We start from the raw sequence: 16,543 nt of genomic DNA on the forward strand, positions 1-16,543 counted from the left end.
TTCTTAGGCCAACTTCTCTAGTATCTGCCATCATGTCTTTTCAGATTAATTTATTCAACCAGGTTTTATTGAGCATCTATTGCATATATTTCACTCAAGCAGGTGTTAAAAAGTACAAAAAAATATGCACTAAACATGGTTCCTGTTCTTGAGTAAGTTATCTCATGTGTGAGACAAAATATATTACTCATGCAGCCTTCTTTCTCACCGTGGACAGTATAACCATTAGACGCGTGCCAGGCTCATTGTTCTTCTCTCCATTCAAATACGTCCCTTGCCAATTTTCTCCTCAGCCTTTTTGCTTATGCTATTCTCTTGCTTTGAAACGAGCCCATACTCCTTTCTACCTATCAATAACTGGCCCTCCTTTAAGGTCTAACTGAGGTTGCTTTCTCTTCTCTGAAGTCTTCCCCTATTGCCCTTCTCTGCCCTCCTGTTAGCCTTTATTTTATACTGAGATTTATTGTATTTATCTTGCCTCCTCAAATAGATTCCAAGTCTTTTAACTAGGAAATGTTTTATATGGGTATTGCTCACAGTACCTAGCACAATCCTGGCCACAGAGTAGGTTGATGATAAATATTTACTGACTGATGTACAAATATGCTGCTGTGTTTTCATAGTATCTTGTAGAGGGGGGTGGGGTATAAGCTAGCAGGGGGAATAACATTTTAAGCAAAACAATAGATGGTTAAAAACCATTTAGCTGTAATGACATAACCTTAACATTCTAATGTTTTAATTTGTTAACTAATTATATTTCTGGCCAAAATAACACATTTGAAATGGTATTTTGGCATAGTTTAAATGTCTACAATTAGAATCTCAGAGAGGGTGTGCCTACCATCTTCCTCCACATTAGGAAATATTCCCATAACATACCTTAAGCAATTAGTATATTTCCTCAATCTGATGCCTGCCAAAGTATTATTTTGTGTTAGCACAAAGAGCCACTTTTCCCCAGAACTATCATAGAAATTAAAACTAAACATTTGGAGTGATCAAGATTAAGACTTTACCCTGTCACCATTTTGTTTATTATGTTAGTTTTCCACTTGAAATTAGCTCACCTTGTAATATATAAAAGGGCATACAAATATGAAATGAAGTAAAATGAAAAATTAATGTGCATTCAGAATGGAGTTTATGCATGCCAATTTTAAGCAGTAAGTAAAATGAGCTGCATTGTCTACTTTGGTAAAAGGATGTAGGACACATTATTTTTACTACCAGCTGCTTTTGTAAACAACACAGTTTAGTTCAATTAGGGTGACCCATTCAAACAGGTCATTAAATCAATATTACAGGCTAACTGAACTGATTAGTCAAAAATTTTTTTTCGCGGCTGAACGTCACCACATTATGTAAATTCTATTAGGCTAAAACCTTGGTTGACCTGAATCTAACTAAACTGAACTTTCAATTAACAGGATTTATTTTCCCTGGACTTACATTTTGAAGAATAAGACAAATGACAAGACAATTTCATAGCAAGTATAGTATAGATATAGTTAATCATAGGCCGTTCCAATGAGTAGGCCTATTCCTTGCGTTCTGAGGAACACTGGGAAAGATTCTAGCCCCCCAAATAGCATCTTGTTGATGATGCCTAAACTTTTACCTTTGTTATTTGTCTTTGATTTAAGGAATGGTAAAGTATAACTGTTTTTGACAAGACAATTACATAAATAAGTGAGTTACACCTTATCAATAGAGTTGATTAAATTTTTCCCAGCATGAAAGTTCACTGAAATGCCCATAATAGATCAGTTTAGATGGGGTAAGGGTAGATTGAAGACCAAGGAGAGGACAGTGTCCAAGGAGGACAGACCTCTTCTGGCTATCATATGAGGGATCCTGGTTATTTCGCAGGTAATTATGGGAAAAAGTATCCTTGGGGATAAGACAATGAAGGGAAGGCTGGAAGATACTAAAGCAAACTTGATTTACCTCAGTTTTTCTAAGGTCAGCCTTCCACTCACTCCCAGAATTTTAAAAGGATCTTACTACTGTGCTTTCTGTAATTTATTAAAAATTTTATTTTGCTAAATGGAAATCATTGCATTTCATTATAATAATTCATAGTGATGGGCATCTGGGAAGTAAATTTTGAATTGGAAGTTTCTTTTCCTGGTGAGCTCTTGTGTGTGATAACTATGAGAACCTGCCTCTGACAAAAAAACATGAGCTCTTAGAGAGAACATAGCCACAGAGCCAAGCTACACCTTAGCCTTTGATTTTGAAGGTTTCTTTAGATGTCAGCCTCCCTTCAAAGAGAATAAAATACCAAATAACATCAGTCATAGTGAAGTCAGAGAGGCCATCCATTCCAGCCAGCTCCAGTTCACTTAGAAACAGTTTCTCCATCTAAAGAACTATTATATTGGCTTTTAATTTTCATTGTAACAATCTGAGCTTAGGCAGTACCATCTAGAGATTCCCTTGGGCGTGGGAGTGAAGCATATAACTTGGTAAGACTTTGTCAGACTGGAGATGTTGACTACAATTTTAACACACAAGTACCTTCGATTTAAGGTTAAACTTTTCATAGAATTTAAGTATTAGTTTTTTGTTTTTTTAAATGAAGCTTGAGTTCAAATGGAAAAGGTAAAAGAAGATGTGTTTATAGAATAAACTGTAATTATAATCAGAAAAAAACATTCAGGGGGAAGATGAGTCATACAAGCCCTGCTTTGAATAACTCTGTGAATTAATTAATTCATTCATTCATCAAATAGTTTCTGAGCATCCATTATGTGCCAGCAACTTTGCTAAATTGGTGATTCATTTATGACCTTTTTGTGCCCTTCTCCTTTGTTAGAGGTACCCAGTAGTAAAGGGCATTAGGTTCTACAGTATTTTAGAGTTTACTCTGAGGGCAATGGGTTTTAAGCGTGGAAATGGCATCATGAGATTTAGAACAGATTTTTCTTATGCAGGAAAGTAAAGAAATATTTTCAGATGGTAGAAATGATAGGCTGTAGTGACTGAATGAATATGGAGGGAGGACAGCTTGAGAGAGAGGGCAGTCAAGGATAATGTCCAAGTTTCTGGTTTGGAGAAGTAAGTTCATGTTGGTAATATTGGCCCTCATGCTGTTCTCTAAAGTGTCTACCGTGTGCCAGGCACTGCTGTGGTATAGGGAGAATTCTGTGTTTCACTGGAAAACTATGCATTGTCCTCAGCATACCTTCAGGTTTATCTAATCCTGCTTTAATGGCAACAATTTTGCAACTGTGTAGATTGGAGATAACTGATAGCAATGCAAAATAATTCTTGTCTATAGACAATAATGCATGTCTATAGACAAACAAATTTGTTTCTCTTAGGTGGAGGGACAACTCTTCCCCCTGTGATAAACCAGTTTTGCCTCCCATTTGCACATTCATTTCAATGTTTCTGATCTATAAATGTGTCTGTTCTTTGGATTCTCTTTTTCACTGGTTGTGACGCTTTACCATTTTCCTCATTACTGAGTTAAACAAAATCTTTAAAACGTATTTATTTTTATATTTGTATGAGAGTCATGATTTTACCGTTTTTTGGAAAATTCTCTTTTAACATTTGTGAATCTGACAAACATGACCTTTGTCCTCATGGAATTTACATCCTAGTGGGGCAAACAGATGCTAAATCAAACCAATAAGTACATGATGTAGTATGGTGAAGTATGTATTGATAAGTGCTATGGAGGAAAATATAGCTGGGAAATGATAAAGGGTGTGGGCGTGGGTGAGATGAGGTAGGGTTGCAATTAAATAGAAGGATCAGAGGAAGGCCTTAATGAGCAAGTTCTCTACAACTAACTTAAAACAACATATCCTTGACTTTGGACTATATTGAGGGCTCTCAAAGTTATGTGCGTGTATAAACCACATTTATAATCCTGCAAGTTTTCCTAGTCACATCATATGTCTCTTCATGGGGAGGTGGGGGGAGGAAGGGTTTGTTACCCTACCCATCTTTTTGTTTTCCCCTTCCCTTTTCTCTCCCAGGGAAACCTACACAAACCTTATCCCCTCCTTTCTGATCAATATCTTATCTTCATCTGGTGGGAACCAGTGGTTTGCAGTCAACGATCCTCTTAGTAAGCACAACACAGTCAGTTCAGAGAAGGCTTTCTGAAACAGAGGTTGGAGTTAGGAAGATTTCAGTTTATACCAGAAATTTTTCTAAAAGGTTGGGATCTCTCTCAGAACAAACCGACCAATGGGAAAGTATGTGTTGAATTTCTTCTTCTATGTGAACAGCATTATACTTGGCACTGTAAGGCATACAAAAAGAGAAAAGTACTCTGGAAATAAATATTTAACCTAAATTTGACATAAATTCAAGCTATTTGCAAACAGGTAATTAGAATGATTTTACCACCATTTCCACATTTAGGAGGATGCATGCAGCTGTTCCTTCTATACCCACAGTTTGGAGAGATAAAGAAAAACATAATAGATAATTCCTTTTAAGTGTCGCTTTCCCCCAAAATCTCCAATCCCTTTTGGCCCTGGTTGAGAACCACTGCTCTAAGTAGTGCTTTTAAATATCTTTTTGAATATTCAATTTCTAAATCATGATTTCAGAGCTTCAACCTAAGGAAATTGTTTTGTGTAATTGCTGAACTTACCATCTGGATATTAGACATAGAATTAATTAAAAAGCCATCAAGTCCATTTCCAATGTGTTCACAGGAAAACGATGAAAGGCAGATTTCAGGAGGTATTTACCAAATAGTGGTTCATCCATGTATTCCTCAGAGCCTGCATCCTCACCTCTGGAACAATCTAGCACACACTGGGATTGATGGAAGTATATGCCATGGCTATGGGCTTGTTTTCACAGTGTATTTTTGACCCTGTTTCATTTACCCTCCACCATTTAGTTACTCTTGCCATATACTCTGAGGATACTGCTTTTGGGTCTTTCCCTCAGCCCTCCTACCTCTGCTAGATAGTGTCATATCACTGGAGTCAGCTGGTATTCCAGATAATCAAATCCAGGAAGGCCATCACACTGGTTTTGTTGTTTGACTTTTCATATATGTTAATTTTGTCTCCTCAGCTAAATTGTAAGTCCCTTCAAGCTAGGGAGTACCAGACTTACAAGCAATGCTCTATTAACATTTACAAACAGATGCCACATCTCTTATACCCATTAGTCTTTTATTTCATACAGTCAAAACTTTCTCGTTGCTGCTGTGGGACAGGTGGTAAAAACACCATGATGGAATTTATGGGTTCACAAGTGGAAGAAAGGAAGGAGATAGTTTAGTAGGAAAGACAGGTCTAAGGTTTTGAAAGCCTCATCAAAATACAACTGTGTAATCTGATAGAGGTAATGCATTAAATCGTTACTAGCCATCAACTTCTTTGCTAGATAAATTGACCAAGTGAGTTTAATTAGAGCTCCTAAATGGGAATAAGTTACAGGAAGGGACAAGTTTTAACTTGGGTAGGGAGGATGCTATGGAACATGACATATGTTAAGGAGGTGGCAGAGCAGGCAGCTTCACACTAGGAGGCTTGGACATGCATTTATTCAACAAGTATTTATTAGCTCTGGGACTACTTAGGGTGGAGGAATAGAATGATGGGAGGAGTGGTGAGCAGAGGGAGGGAAAGAGAAAACAGAAAACCTCCTTCACAATTTTGTCAAAGGCTAGCCCTCTGGACATCCAAAGGTTATTTTTTCTGCAAACATCTTATCTCTGTTTGTTTTAGACCATACTGAAAATTCCCTTATCTGCTTGATCCTTATCTGTTCTTGATTCCTTTGCTTGTTCGTTGACTGCAGGGCTGAGGGCAGCCTGTGAGATCCCTGGCTTCCTGGAAACTTTTCTTTGCAGTCACAGAAGACATTTGCTTTACCCTATAAGCTGCCTTAGCTGGGCTCTGGAGATATACATAGATATTTGAAGCAAAATCTGAGCCCCTCTCATGTTTCCGTGTTGTCTACAGACTAAGTTGATGAGGGGGTTAACTTCTTTTCCTGCCAAGGTCATCAGAAAGAAAGCCGTCCCCTGAGACATGCTAACATTAACCTGAGAACTAAAGATTACGGATGCAGAGGGACCTTTGAGCTCTAAGGCTTTCACAGTCAAACTGCACTAAATCAGAAAAAAAATTTTAAAGAGCAAGATCACTTGAAGAGAAAAGCTCAAATTATACATTCTTTCAGAAGAAATACATCTTTGTTCGATCAGGACTAGTACAAACCATCATATACCTTGTCTGATTGTAACAAGCCAGTGTTTTGAAGGTAGCACAGTATCAGAAAGGCCACACACAGGCTTTGGTGCTGAATAACTTGTGTTTGAAACCTGGCTGCACCTCTTAATAGCTGTGTGACCTTGACCGAAGACACTTAATTGCTATTGCCTCAGTTTTCCAATCTCTAAAATAGAGATACCAATGTGTATCTCCCAGGGATTTTAAAATTAGAAATAACACGTGAAAAGCACTAGCACAGTGCTCTCATAAACTAGGTACCCAGTCAATGGTAGGCAATGTTAATACAATATTAATGATGTGAAGATAATCCAGGTTCTTTCTTCTGCCTGGGAGATGGGCTAGAGAACCAAGGAGGAGGGTACCCTGGCTCCTCTACAATGGTTAGCTAATTTTCAGAGAGGTAAGACATATTCCACCATGCAAGAAACAATAAAATAAGAATGTTTCAGATAAATGAGAAAAGCACACGGGAGAAACAAAGTTATATTACATAATAAACAACTCTAAATACTCACATTTATGGAAAATTCACTGTGGGGCAATCACTTATGATTAGTAACATTCATTTCCATGTAGACCATAAATGTGCTTAAAGAACTTATAAATTGCTTATTCTCTTAAATTGATTAATTCTGCCTCTTGTTTACATTGATGAGAAGAAATGGTTTGCCAGACACTTAAATGTCAACAGTGACCTAGCCTGCATTGAATTATCACAAGTTCTGAATTAATGGATTTGTGATACAGCCAGGTAAAGTTCTGTTTGTTTTTCCTTTACTCAAAATTTCCTGCTTGATAGAGTATTGTCCTTTAAATTGAGGCAATTTCTATTCAGGCTTTCATTATCAGCAGGCAGCCTATGGGCACATTTTTAAGAAGATTTTTATTATGGTAAAACATACACAGCATAAAATTACTATTGTAACCATTTTTTTGTGTGTGTGAGAAAGATCAGCCCTGAGCTAACATCCATGCCAATCCTCCTCTTTTTGCTGAGGAAGACCGGCCCTGAGCTAACATCTATTGCCAATCCTCCTCCTTTTTTTTTTCCCTTTTTCTCCCCAAAGCCCCAGTAGATAGTTGCATGTCATGGTTGCACATCCTGCTAGTTGCTGTATGTGGGATGCCGCCTCAGCATGGCCTGAGAAGTGGCCCGTCAGTGTGCACCTGGGATCCGAACCCGGGCTACCAGTAGCAGAGTGTGCACACTTAACCACTAAGCCAGAGGGCCAGCTCTGTAACCATTTAAAATAAGTACAATTCTGTGGCATTAAGTACATTCTCATTGTTGTGCTACTATCATTGCCATCCATTTCTAGACTTTTTCATCTCCCCAAACTGAAACTCTGTGCCCACTGAACTCCAACTCTCCATTCTCCCTACCCCTAGCCCCTAACAACCACCATTCTACTTTCTGTCTCTATGAATTTGACTACTCTAGGTATCTCACATAAGTGGAATCATACAGTATTTGTCCTTTTGTGTCTGGCTTATTTCACTTAGCACAGTGTCTTCAAGATTCATCCATGTTGTAGCATATGTCAGAATTTCATTTCTTTTTATGGATCAATAATATTCCATTGTATGTATATATTTTTTGTTTGTCTGTTTATCTATTCATCTGTTGATGCACACTTAGGTTGTTTCACCTTTTGGCTATTGTGAATACTGCTGCTATGGACATGTATGTACAAGTATCTGTTTGAGTCCCTGCTTTTAATTTTTTGGGGTATATACCTAAGAGTGGAATTACTGGATCATTCTGTGTTTAACTTTTTGAGGAACCACCAATTTTCTACAGTGGTTGTGCTATTTTAAATTCCCACCAGCAACACAGAAGAGTTCCAATTTCTCCGCATTCTTGCCAAAGCTTATTTTCCATTTTTTTTATTATAGCCATCCTAATGGATGTGAAGTGGTATCTCATTGTTGTTTTAATTTGCATTTCTCTGGGGCCAGCCAGTGGCTTAGCGATTAAGTGCACGTGCTCTGCTACTGGCGGCCCGGGTTCAGATCCTGGGCGCGCACCGCTGCACTGCTTGTCGGGCCATGCTGAGGCGGTGTCCCACATACAGCAACTAGCAGGATGTGCAACTATGACATACAACTATCTACTGGGGTTTGGGGAGAAAAAGGGAAAAAAAGGAGGAGGATTGGCAATAGATGTTAGCTCAGAGCTGGTCTTCCTCAGCAAAAAGAGGAGGATTGGCATGGATGTTAGCTCAGGGCTGATCTTCCTCACAAAAAATAAATAAATGAATAAAAATAATTTGCATTTCTCTAATAACTAATAATGTTGACCATCTTTTCATGTCCTTATGGACCATTTGTATATTTTCTTTGGAGAAATATCTATTCAAGTCCTTCACTTATTTTTGAATTGGACTGTTTGGGCATATTTTTGATTGCTCTTTTTTGTTCAGCTTCAGTCAGTTCTGGTAATGGAGTAAATTCTTCTAATTTACTAAATTTACTAAATTCTTCAGTAAATTCCTCTCAACATGGAAAATAAAACCAATTTTAAAAATTGGAGACCAACATGAAAAGAAGTCTTCTAGGAATTGTGGAGAGTAAGTTATGTTTCCTAAGTGAAAAGGAAGAAGGGGAGAACCAGAAAACTGCAGGAAGATGAAGCGACCACAAGAAACACCGTTCCTTTAATTGGCTGGGATAGCTAGGCAGGGTGATTATATCATGCTTGACTAAGTCAATGGGAGGGTGCAAAACAAAACTAAATTGAAGATGAAAAAATCAGAAAACAGTTAAGTGGAAGTGATAATAGATATGAAAATTAGCATTGTAATCAAACACTGGTATTTGGTTGGGGTAAGATATGTTGTGTGATAACTTGTGAGAGATGGTGAATAAAATTGCATCCTGGAGTTCAGTTACTAGACATTTGCTCTAAAGTATTATTTTAGGATTTAGTTATTAAGTTTATAATATACTTTTGATATGAACAAGGTGGAAATGAATGTCTCATCTCTATCAAACGAGTCTCACTTTATGCCTCATAGCTCAAACCTCGGGGGCTGTGGCATACAACTGCCATCTGGTGTCAGTATGTTCACATAGCAGGGTAATGTATTTAATATAGTGAAAAAAAAAAAAACTACTTGGGGGCAGAATTTGCAAAACTAAAGTGATGAAGTGATAGAAAGTTTCCTAGGGGTCTAAAATAATAAGGTGTTATTATTTTTAAAAAAGAGGTCAGAAAGCAACTTCTGAGAATACTTCTTTATGGAATTCAGAGTGATGCAGAGATTGTTCCTATTTATTATTGGCAAAAGGGGATTCTTTTTTCATAGATATGGACAGTCTATGAATTGTGAATGGATTTATTGTCTTGGTGATCTGGTTTACACTCGAATATGCTATGAATGTACACAGCTGAGAAAGTGATCAAATAAAAAAAGAAGCCCAGGGGCCAGCCCCATGACTTAGCGGTTAAGTGCGCGCGCTCTGCTACTGGCAGCCCGGGTTCGGATCCTGGGCGCGCACCGATGCACTGCTTATCCAGCCATGCTGAGGCCGTGTCCCACATACAGCAACTAGCAGGATGTGCAACTATGACATACAACTATCTACTGGGGCTTTGGGGAGAAAAAAGGAGGAGGATTGGCGATAGATGTTAGCTCAGAGCCGGTCTTCCTCAGCAAAAAGAGGAGGATTGGCATGGATGTTAGCTCAGGGCTGATCTTCCTCACAAAAAAAAAAAAAGAAGTGCATTTGAGAGGAGACGTTTTATAAGCTCAAAATCTCTCATTTTAAAGGTTACGGTCCTTTCAACAAAATCAAGCATTATTTTTCTATTGTTGTGTTGTTCAATCTTTTTGTGTGTCATGTAAGAGTGCTTAATGCTTCTAGAATTCATTTTACTTGAAGAAATCAGTTTGATAAATGAAGCCTTATGATGCTTTCAGGATTAATAGACCTTCTGTTGAAAATAGGTATGCTGGTAGCACAACTGTAAGTGATCTGCCCCAATCACCTACAGTCAGGAAGGCTGGCAGGGACAGAACGCCCAATCTCCGGCTGTCTTCTCTTGGGAGTCCAGATGTGGAAAGCTTGTCTTTTTTGAGCTTCATTTTAATTAGCTGATCAGGGGAAACAGTGATGAAGTAGCCCGAGGGAAATCTCTAAGCCACCCAATTGAACATCACAAGACTGGCTCTATGGTCTAAGAAAAGCTAAAATATTGCTTAGTTCTAAAGTGAAAAAATAACATTGAGGATGATTGGAGTTAAGAAGTAATGAGAGAGGCTGGCCCCGTGGCTTAGCGGTTAAGTGTGCGCGCTCTGCTATTGGCGGGCCTGGGGTTCAGATCCCCAGCGCGCACCGATGCACCGCTTCTCTCACCATGCTGAGGTGGCGTCCCGCACACAACAACTAGAAGGATGTGCAACTATGACATATAACTATCTACTGGGGCTTTGAGGAGAAAAAGGGAAAAAAAAGAGGAGGATTGGCAATAGATGTTAGCTCAGGGCTGATCTTCCTCAAAAAAAAAAAAAAAGAAGAAGTAATGAGAGTCTTAAGTGCATTCCTTACGGCTCTGGTCTGAGGAATTTTGCTTAAGAAATTATAATTTAAACAATGCTACTTCCCTGAGGAAAACAGTCTATTTTGTTGAGTAACAGTAAAATTTGTGAGCAGCTTTTAGGTTTTCTTATAGTTACCTTTGTGAGCAATTAGTTACCTTACTTCTTTGGTTCACAGCTGGGAGTTGTGGGCAAGGGAGGAAGCTGAGATTGGCAAGAGAAAAATTTATTCAGGCATCAACAGGAAATTGCATAGGATTATTTTCCTGAACCTTGCTTCCATCTCAAACAATCAGGTCTTATTAAATCTCAATTGATACTTTATACATTTATCCAGTTCTACATTAAGCTTCTGATGTCTTTAGTGTTAGCATTGAATAAAGTGAGTAAATAGGCAACAGTCCTAAAAACCTGAGACTGATGTCTGCTTTTTTTCCCCACCTTTCTTTCCATCTCTTTTGCTCTGTGTTTCTTCCCATCTGAGGTGAGTGGTTTGAAGATGGTGCTCTCCAATAATCAGTAGTCAGGAGTCAAATGGACACTTTGCTATTAGTAATTTTAGTACCTCTTCACAGGAATGTCTGGATGTCCTCTATTTTCTATTTCTATGGCCACCACGAAAGTATAGGTCTTTGTACAAAAATTGCAACAAGTAAATGGTTTCTCTACCTCCCGTTTCTGTTCCATCAGGCCCATCCTATATAGAAAGTAGTTAAATCAATTTTCTCAAACATCATTTTCTCCTACTCAAGTGCTTAGAATTTTCCCAATTCATGTAATATGGCAAATCCAAATTCATCGGTATGACCTTCAAAGCTAGTCTCCATATTCTCATTCGAAATTTCCATAGTGTATTCTCTTATTAGTTCCCAATGTGGGCTTCATTGCAAACAAGCTAAACGTGTTACATTGGATTATCTTACTGAATCTTCACAATGACCTTACGATGTAGGTACTTTTATTCTTACTCCTACTTTACAGATGAGGAAACTGAGGTTTATAAACATTAAGTACTTTGTCCAAGGGTAATGCAATTAGTTAGTGGCAAACCAGGGATTAGAATCAGTGCTGATTTCAGAATCAGTGCTGAATACCCAATAGGCAGACTGTAATGGCTTGAAGCCTGTGTTTAAAGAAGGGACATAATTTTCTTTTAATTTGATTTGATATTAAGGAGGGGCATTATGGAAAATAATTAGAACTTTCTTAATCTTTATTATATTACTTTGTTTTTATTTTCCTCATCTGATGCTATTGAACGTGGTCTCATTAGAAAAAAAATTTGTGAGAACAATGATTCATTATTTTATCTTTTAAAAAGTTTGTGTTATGGAGAATTTAGAATGTACACAAATTAGACAGAATAGTATAATGGATCTCTATGTACACAATACCCAGCCTTAAAAATAATCAATCCATCATGCTTCATCCATACTTTCATCCACTACCTCTCTCCCGTAGTACATTTAAGCAAGTCCCAGTCATCATATCATTTCATCTGTAAATATTTTGGTATGTATCACCTAAAGAACAGGACTCTTTTTTTAACATAATGACAATACAATTATTTCATCTATAACATTGATAGTAATTCCCTTAACAACATCAAATAACCTGTCATTGTACAAATTTCCAATTGTCTCATAAATGTTAAATATTTTTTACACTATGTATGAATTAGGATCCAAATAAGGTCTATGCATTGTGATTGGTTGCTCTATTTTTTAAATCTCTTTTAATCTATCAGTTACCACTCCATCTCTCTTCTTTCTCTTTACAACATGTTTAAGAAACTAGGTCATTTTTCTTGTAGAGTTTCCCACAGTATGGACTTTGCTGATTGCATTCCCGTGGTATAGTTTAACAAGTTCCTTTGTCCTTGTATTTCCTATAAAGTGGTAATTGGATCTAGAAACTTGATTGGATCTAGAGGTTTGATTTTTTTTTTCAGGGCTTACTTTATATGAGGTGTTTTCTTCCATTAGGAAGCATAAAATGTCTGATTGTATCTCTAGATACATATTAACTTAAGATATCATGTGTTTATTTATCCATAATTTTATAAATGTTTCTATTTATTGGAGTTCAGCTTCATCTTTCATAAATCACACCCATAATTGTATTGTCTAAGACTTTTCAGTTTCAAGTTCTTTAAAGTGGAGTAAATACTTAAAGACCCTCTTGAAGTGAGCTGAGTATAGAATTCTAGATGTTTTTACTTCTAATATTTTATAATTCTCTATCCTATGCCTAATTCTACAGCCTATAAATTTTAAACAACTTGTCTTTATTAGTTCTTAATAAGGCATTCAACTTAATTTGCATGTAAGTAAGACTTTTCCCATACATACTTTATCTGCTGACAAATTTAACTAAATTACGCAACTACAAAATAAGTAAACTGGAATATACAGATTTGAGAACAAACACAACTGACTTTTTATAAGCAAACAGTTAAACTGGTGGGTGAAGAAATGTGTGGTTACCCATGAGTTTCAGTACGTCGTGGGCATCAGTTGATATGTTTTGCAATGGGACTAGAGAGTTAATGTAGAAAGTTAGTTAAATAGTAGTCTATTAAAAGAAAGTCAAGCACATTGCTGTCCAATAGAACTTTCTGTGATGATGGAGATGTTCTATATTTGCATTGTCCAGTGTGGTAGCCACTAGCCATATGTGGCTATTGAGCACTTGAAATGTGCCTAGTATGATTGAGGTGAGACGGCAGAACTACATTCTTAATTTAACAAATTTAATTAATTTAATTTATAACCTTGGACAGCTCAGTTCTAGGATACAAAATCTGTACTGGGGAATAACTGGCTCTAGAGTCTGACTGTAGAGCCTGCACCCTTAACCACAACACTACTCTGCTTCCTGATCCTGATTTGGTGTTTCTCAGGATTTTTTAAATGCACCAAACACATTCACATTTCTTTTCGTGTTTTTTTTTTTTTTGCAAATGACAGAGACTCAGTTTACCAGCTTTACTTTTTAAAACCTAAACTTAACATTACATATTTATACAATTGTCAAAACTTACTAAGTTGCCAGCATTCATGCACAACTAGAAAATATCCTCAATTTATATTAAACCAAAATTGTATTATCATTAATGCATTAATATCTTTCACTACTAAATATTGAAAAAATTAAAATTATTTTTGTGGAATATTCATCCGGCAATGTTAACTTCACAGCAGGCTGAAGTTACTTGGCTCTTGGTTCAAACACAACGTAACAACAGGTTTGTCCTGGTGTTAGTGTACAAGAGAGTCATGGCTACCTTGGATTACATTTAATAAAAAAGCAAGCTGCATACAAAGATTTACAACAATTTTAAAGACAAAAATATGGTCCTAATATGTAATCCCAACAATAAACTCAACATCTACAGCAAATAGGGGCTCTGATGAGCTGTTTATACTTTAGATTAGGTACAGTTATACTAAAAGTCAAGTTTGCTTGAAATCTTCAACAAAATGTTCCTGTAAATCCTCAAATGGTGCTTGTTATAGGTAACATAACATTTCTATAAAATGGATGTGGCGAATTACTTGCTATCCAAGAATAGCAACTGCTCTTTACCATTCAGCCTTAAGGACTTTAACTGGCCATCTTCTTCAATGTCTACTTTTTTTTTTTTTTTTTTTTTTACCATTCTTGATAATTCTCTTTGTAGTGATTTTTCTGCCATTAACTGCTGTAGTGGAAGTTAATGTAGATTTGAAGTTGCCCATCTCACTACCACCGAATGATGTGGAAGAAAATGAAGTGAGGCCCCTGTGACCTAGTGAACCAAAGGAAGTAAATGCTGTATCAAAAGAAGAAAATCTCCCAACTAAAGATGGAAATCCACTGAAGGCAGAAAAAATGACTCTGTGCCTTGGTTTCTGCTTCCATGGGGGCCCCTTTGAGTCCCCAAAAGTCCCCAAGTGGATCTTTGAAAAAGTTGAATGAAAACAGTTCTTTTCCATCAAAAAATTCCCTGAAGACATCACCTGGGTCATGGAATGTAAAGTCAAACTCAAACTGACTGTCAAAATGACTTCCACCTCCATCTCCACCATTTAATCCTTCTTTGCCATACTTGCCATTGATGTTCCATTTTTTAGTATTGGATAACACCTCATATGCCTCAGCTACTTGTTTGAGTTTTCTCTCCACTTCTTTATTCTCAGGATTTTTATCTGGATGCCACTTCAGTGCTGGTTTCCGATATGCCTTTCTAATACCCTCAGCTGAGGCATGTCTCTGCATGCCTAGAACTTCATAGTAGGCCACCATGTTTTAAATGTTTTGGAAGGAGTCTTTGTTTCTGGTTCTAGGGTCATCTTCATGGGGCTCAGGACACGGGAGCTGGCAGGAAGGAGGTGCAGTGGGGCCTTGCCTGGTGTTTCACAGGATTTATTCTTATATGCCTCATTCCCTTTGTGCATGATATTCCTTCTAGCTGAAAACTACCCTCCCAATCTCCCAAACCTCTTAGCCTGGTGTGGTAACCAGTCTCCATGATGGACTCCAATAAACCACACCTCCCTGGTATTTACACACTTGTGTGTCCCCTCCCACACTGATCCATGTGTAACCAATAAATTGTGTTTGATGTAATATTGCCTGACTTCTAAGGCTAAGTTATAAGAAGCCTTGCAGCCTCCACCTTGATCTCTTGGGGCACTCATTCTTGGAGCCCTAAGACACTTTGTAAGAATCCACCTACCCTGCTGAAGGGCTTGTGTAGAGAAGCCGAGAGACTTCATGGAGAGAAGGAGGGTTCTAGCTGAGACCAGTCTTTAAAGCTATCTCCTCCAAGGTACCAGGCATGTGAGTGAAACTGTCTTGCATCCTACCAACCAGCCCAGCTGCTAAGTGAGTACCCAAATTATGAGAGCTAATAAAATATTTAAGTTTTAGAGATAGTTTATTGCATTGCAATAGATAACTGGAACACTTGGCTAATTTTTACTTTTCCTTCAAGGGTTAGTTTAGGCATCACCTCTAAGAAACATCAATTTTCTTTTTTTTTTTTTTTGTGAGAAAGATTAGCCCTGAGCTAACATCCATGCTAATCCTCCTCTTTTTGCTGAGGAAGACCAGCCCTGAGCTAACATCTATTGCCAATCCTCCTCCTTTTTTTTCCCCAAAGCCCCAGTAGATAGATAGTTGTATGTCATAGTTGCACATCCTTCTAGTTGCTGTATGTGGGACTCCGCCTCAGCATGGCTGGAGAAGCGGTGCATCAGTGCACGCACGGGATCCAAACCTGGGCCGCCAGTAGTGGAGCATGCACACTTAACCGCTAAGCCACGGGGCTGGCCCCTCGATTTTCCTTTTTAATTCCTCTTCCCAGTTTGGGTTAGGTGTAGAACTTTTTCATTGCCATGCCATATGAGCACTTATTGCACTTCATTCTACATTTCTGGGCTTGTGCTATGTGCCCCACTAGACCATGGACTCCTTGAGGGTATGCCTTATTCCCCTTTGTGAGAGGAGCTTATTGTAGTACTTGGCACATAGTAGGTATTGAAACTAAGTTGACTAAATCACAGAATCTCAGGGTTTGAGGGATTTTAAATGCCATTTAAAACAACCCAATTTGACTCACCAAGTCTTTGTTCATCCAGCCTGTGAGGGAAGTCCCCTGCATGATGAGAATTTACTACTTCCTGAGCCAACTTATCCCATCTTTAAACAACTCATACTGTTAGCACGTGCTTGTCAGCTCAACTCTTGCTCCTGTCGCTTTTTCATTTCAGCTCTTCTCGGGGCTCATGCGCT

The 16,543-nt window shown here is 37.9% G+C and overlaps 1 pseudogene; it reads right to left on the reverse strand.

Moving 5' to 3' along the window:
* Positions 1 to 12,364: 12,364 nt before the first annotated feature.
* On the reverse strand, positions 12,365 to 15,825 carry LOC131400572 (dnaJ homolog subfamily B member 6-like; annotated as a pseudogene).
* Positions 15,826 to 16,543: the final 718 nt, after the last annotated feature.

This window comes from Diceros bicornis, chromosome X (assembly GCF_020826845.1).
Source record: "Diceros bicornis minor isolate mBicDic1 chromosome X, mDicBic1.mat.cur, whole genome shotgun sequence".
In the NCBI taxonomy this organism is placed as follows: Eukaryota; Metazoa; Chordata; class Mammalia; order Perissodactyla; family Rhinocerotidae; genus Diceros; species Diceros bicornis.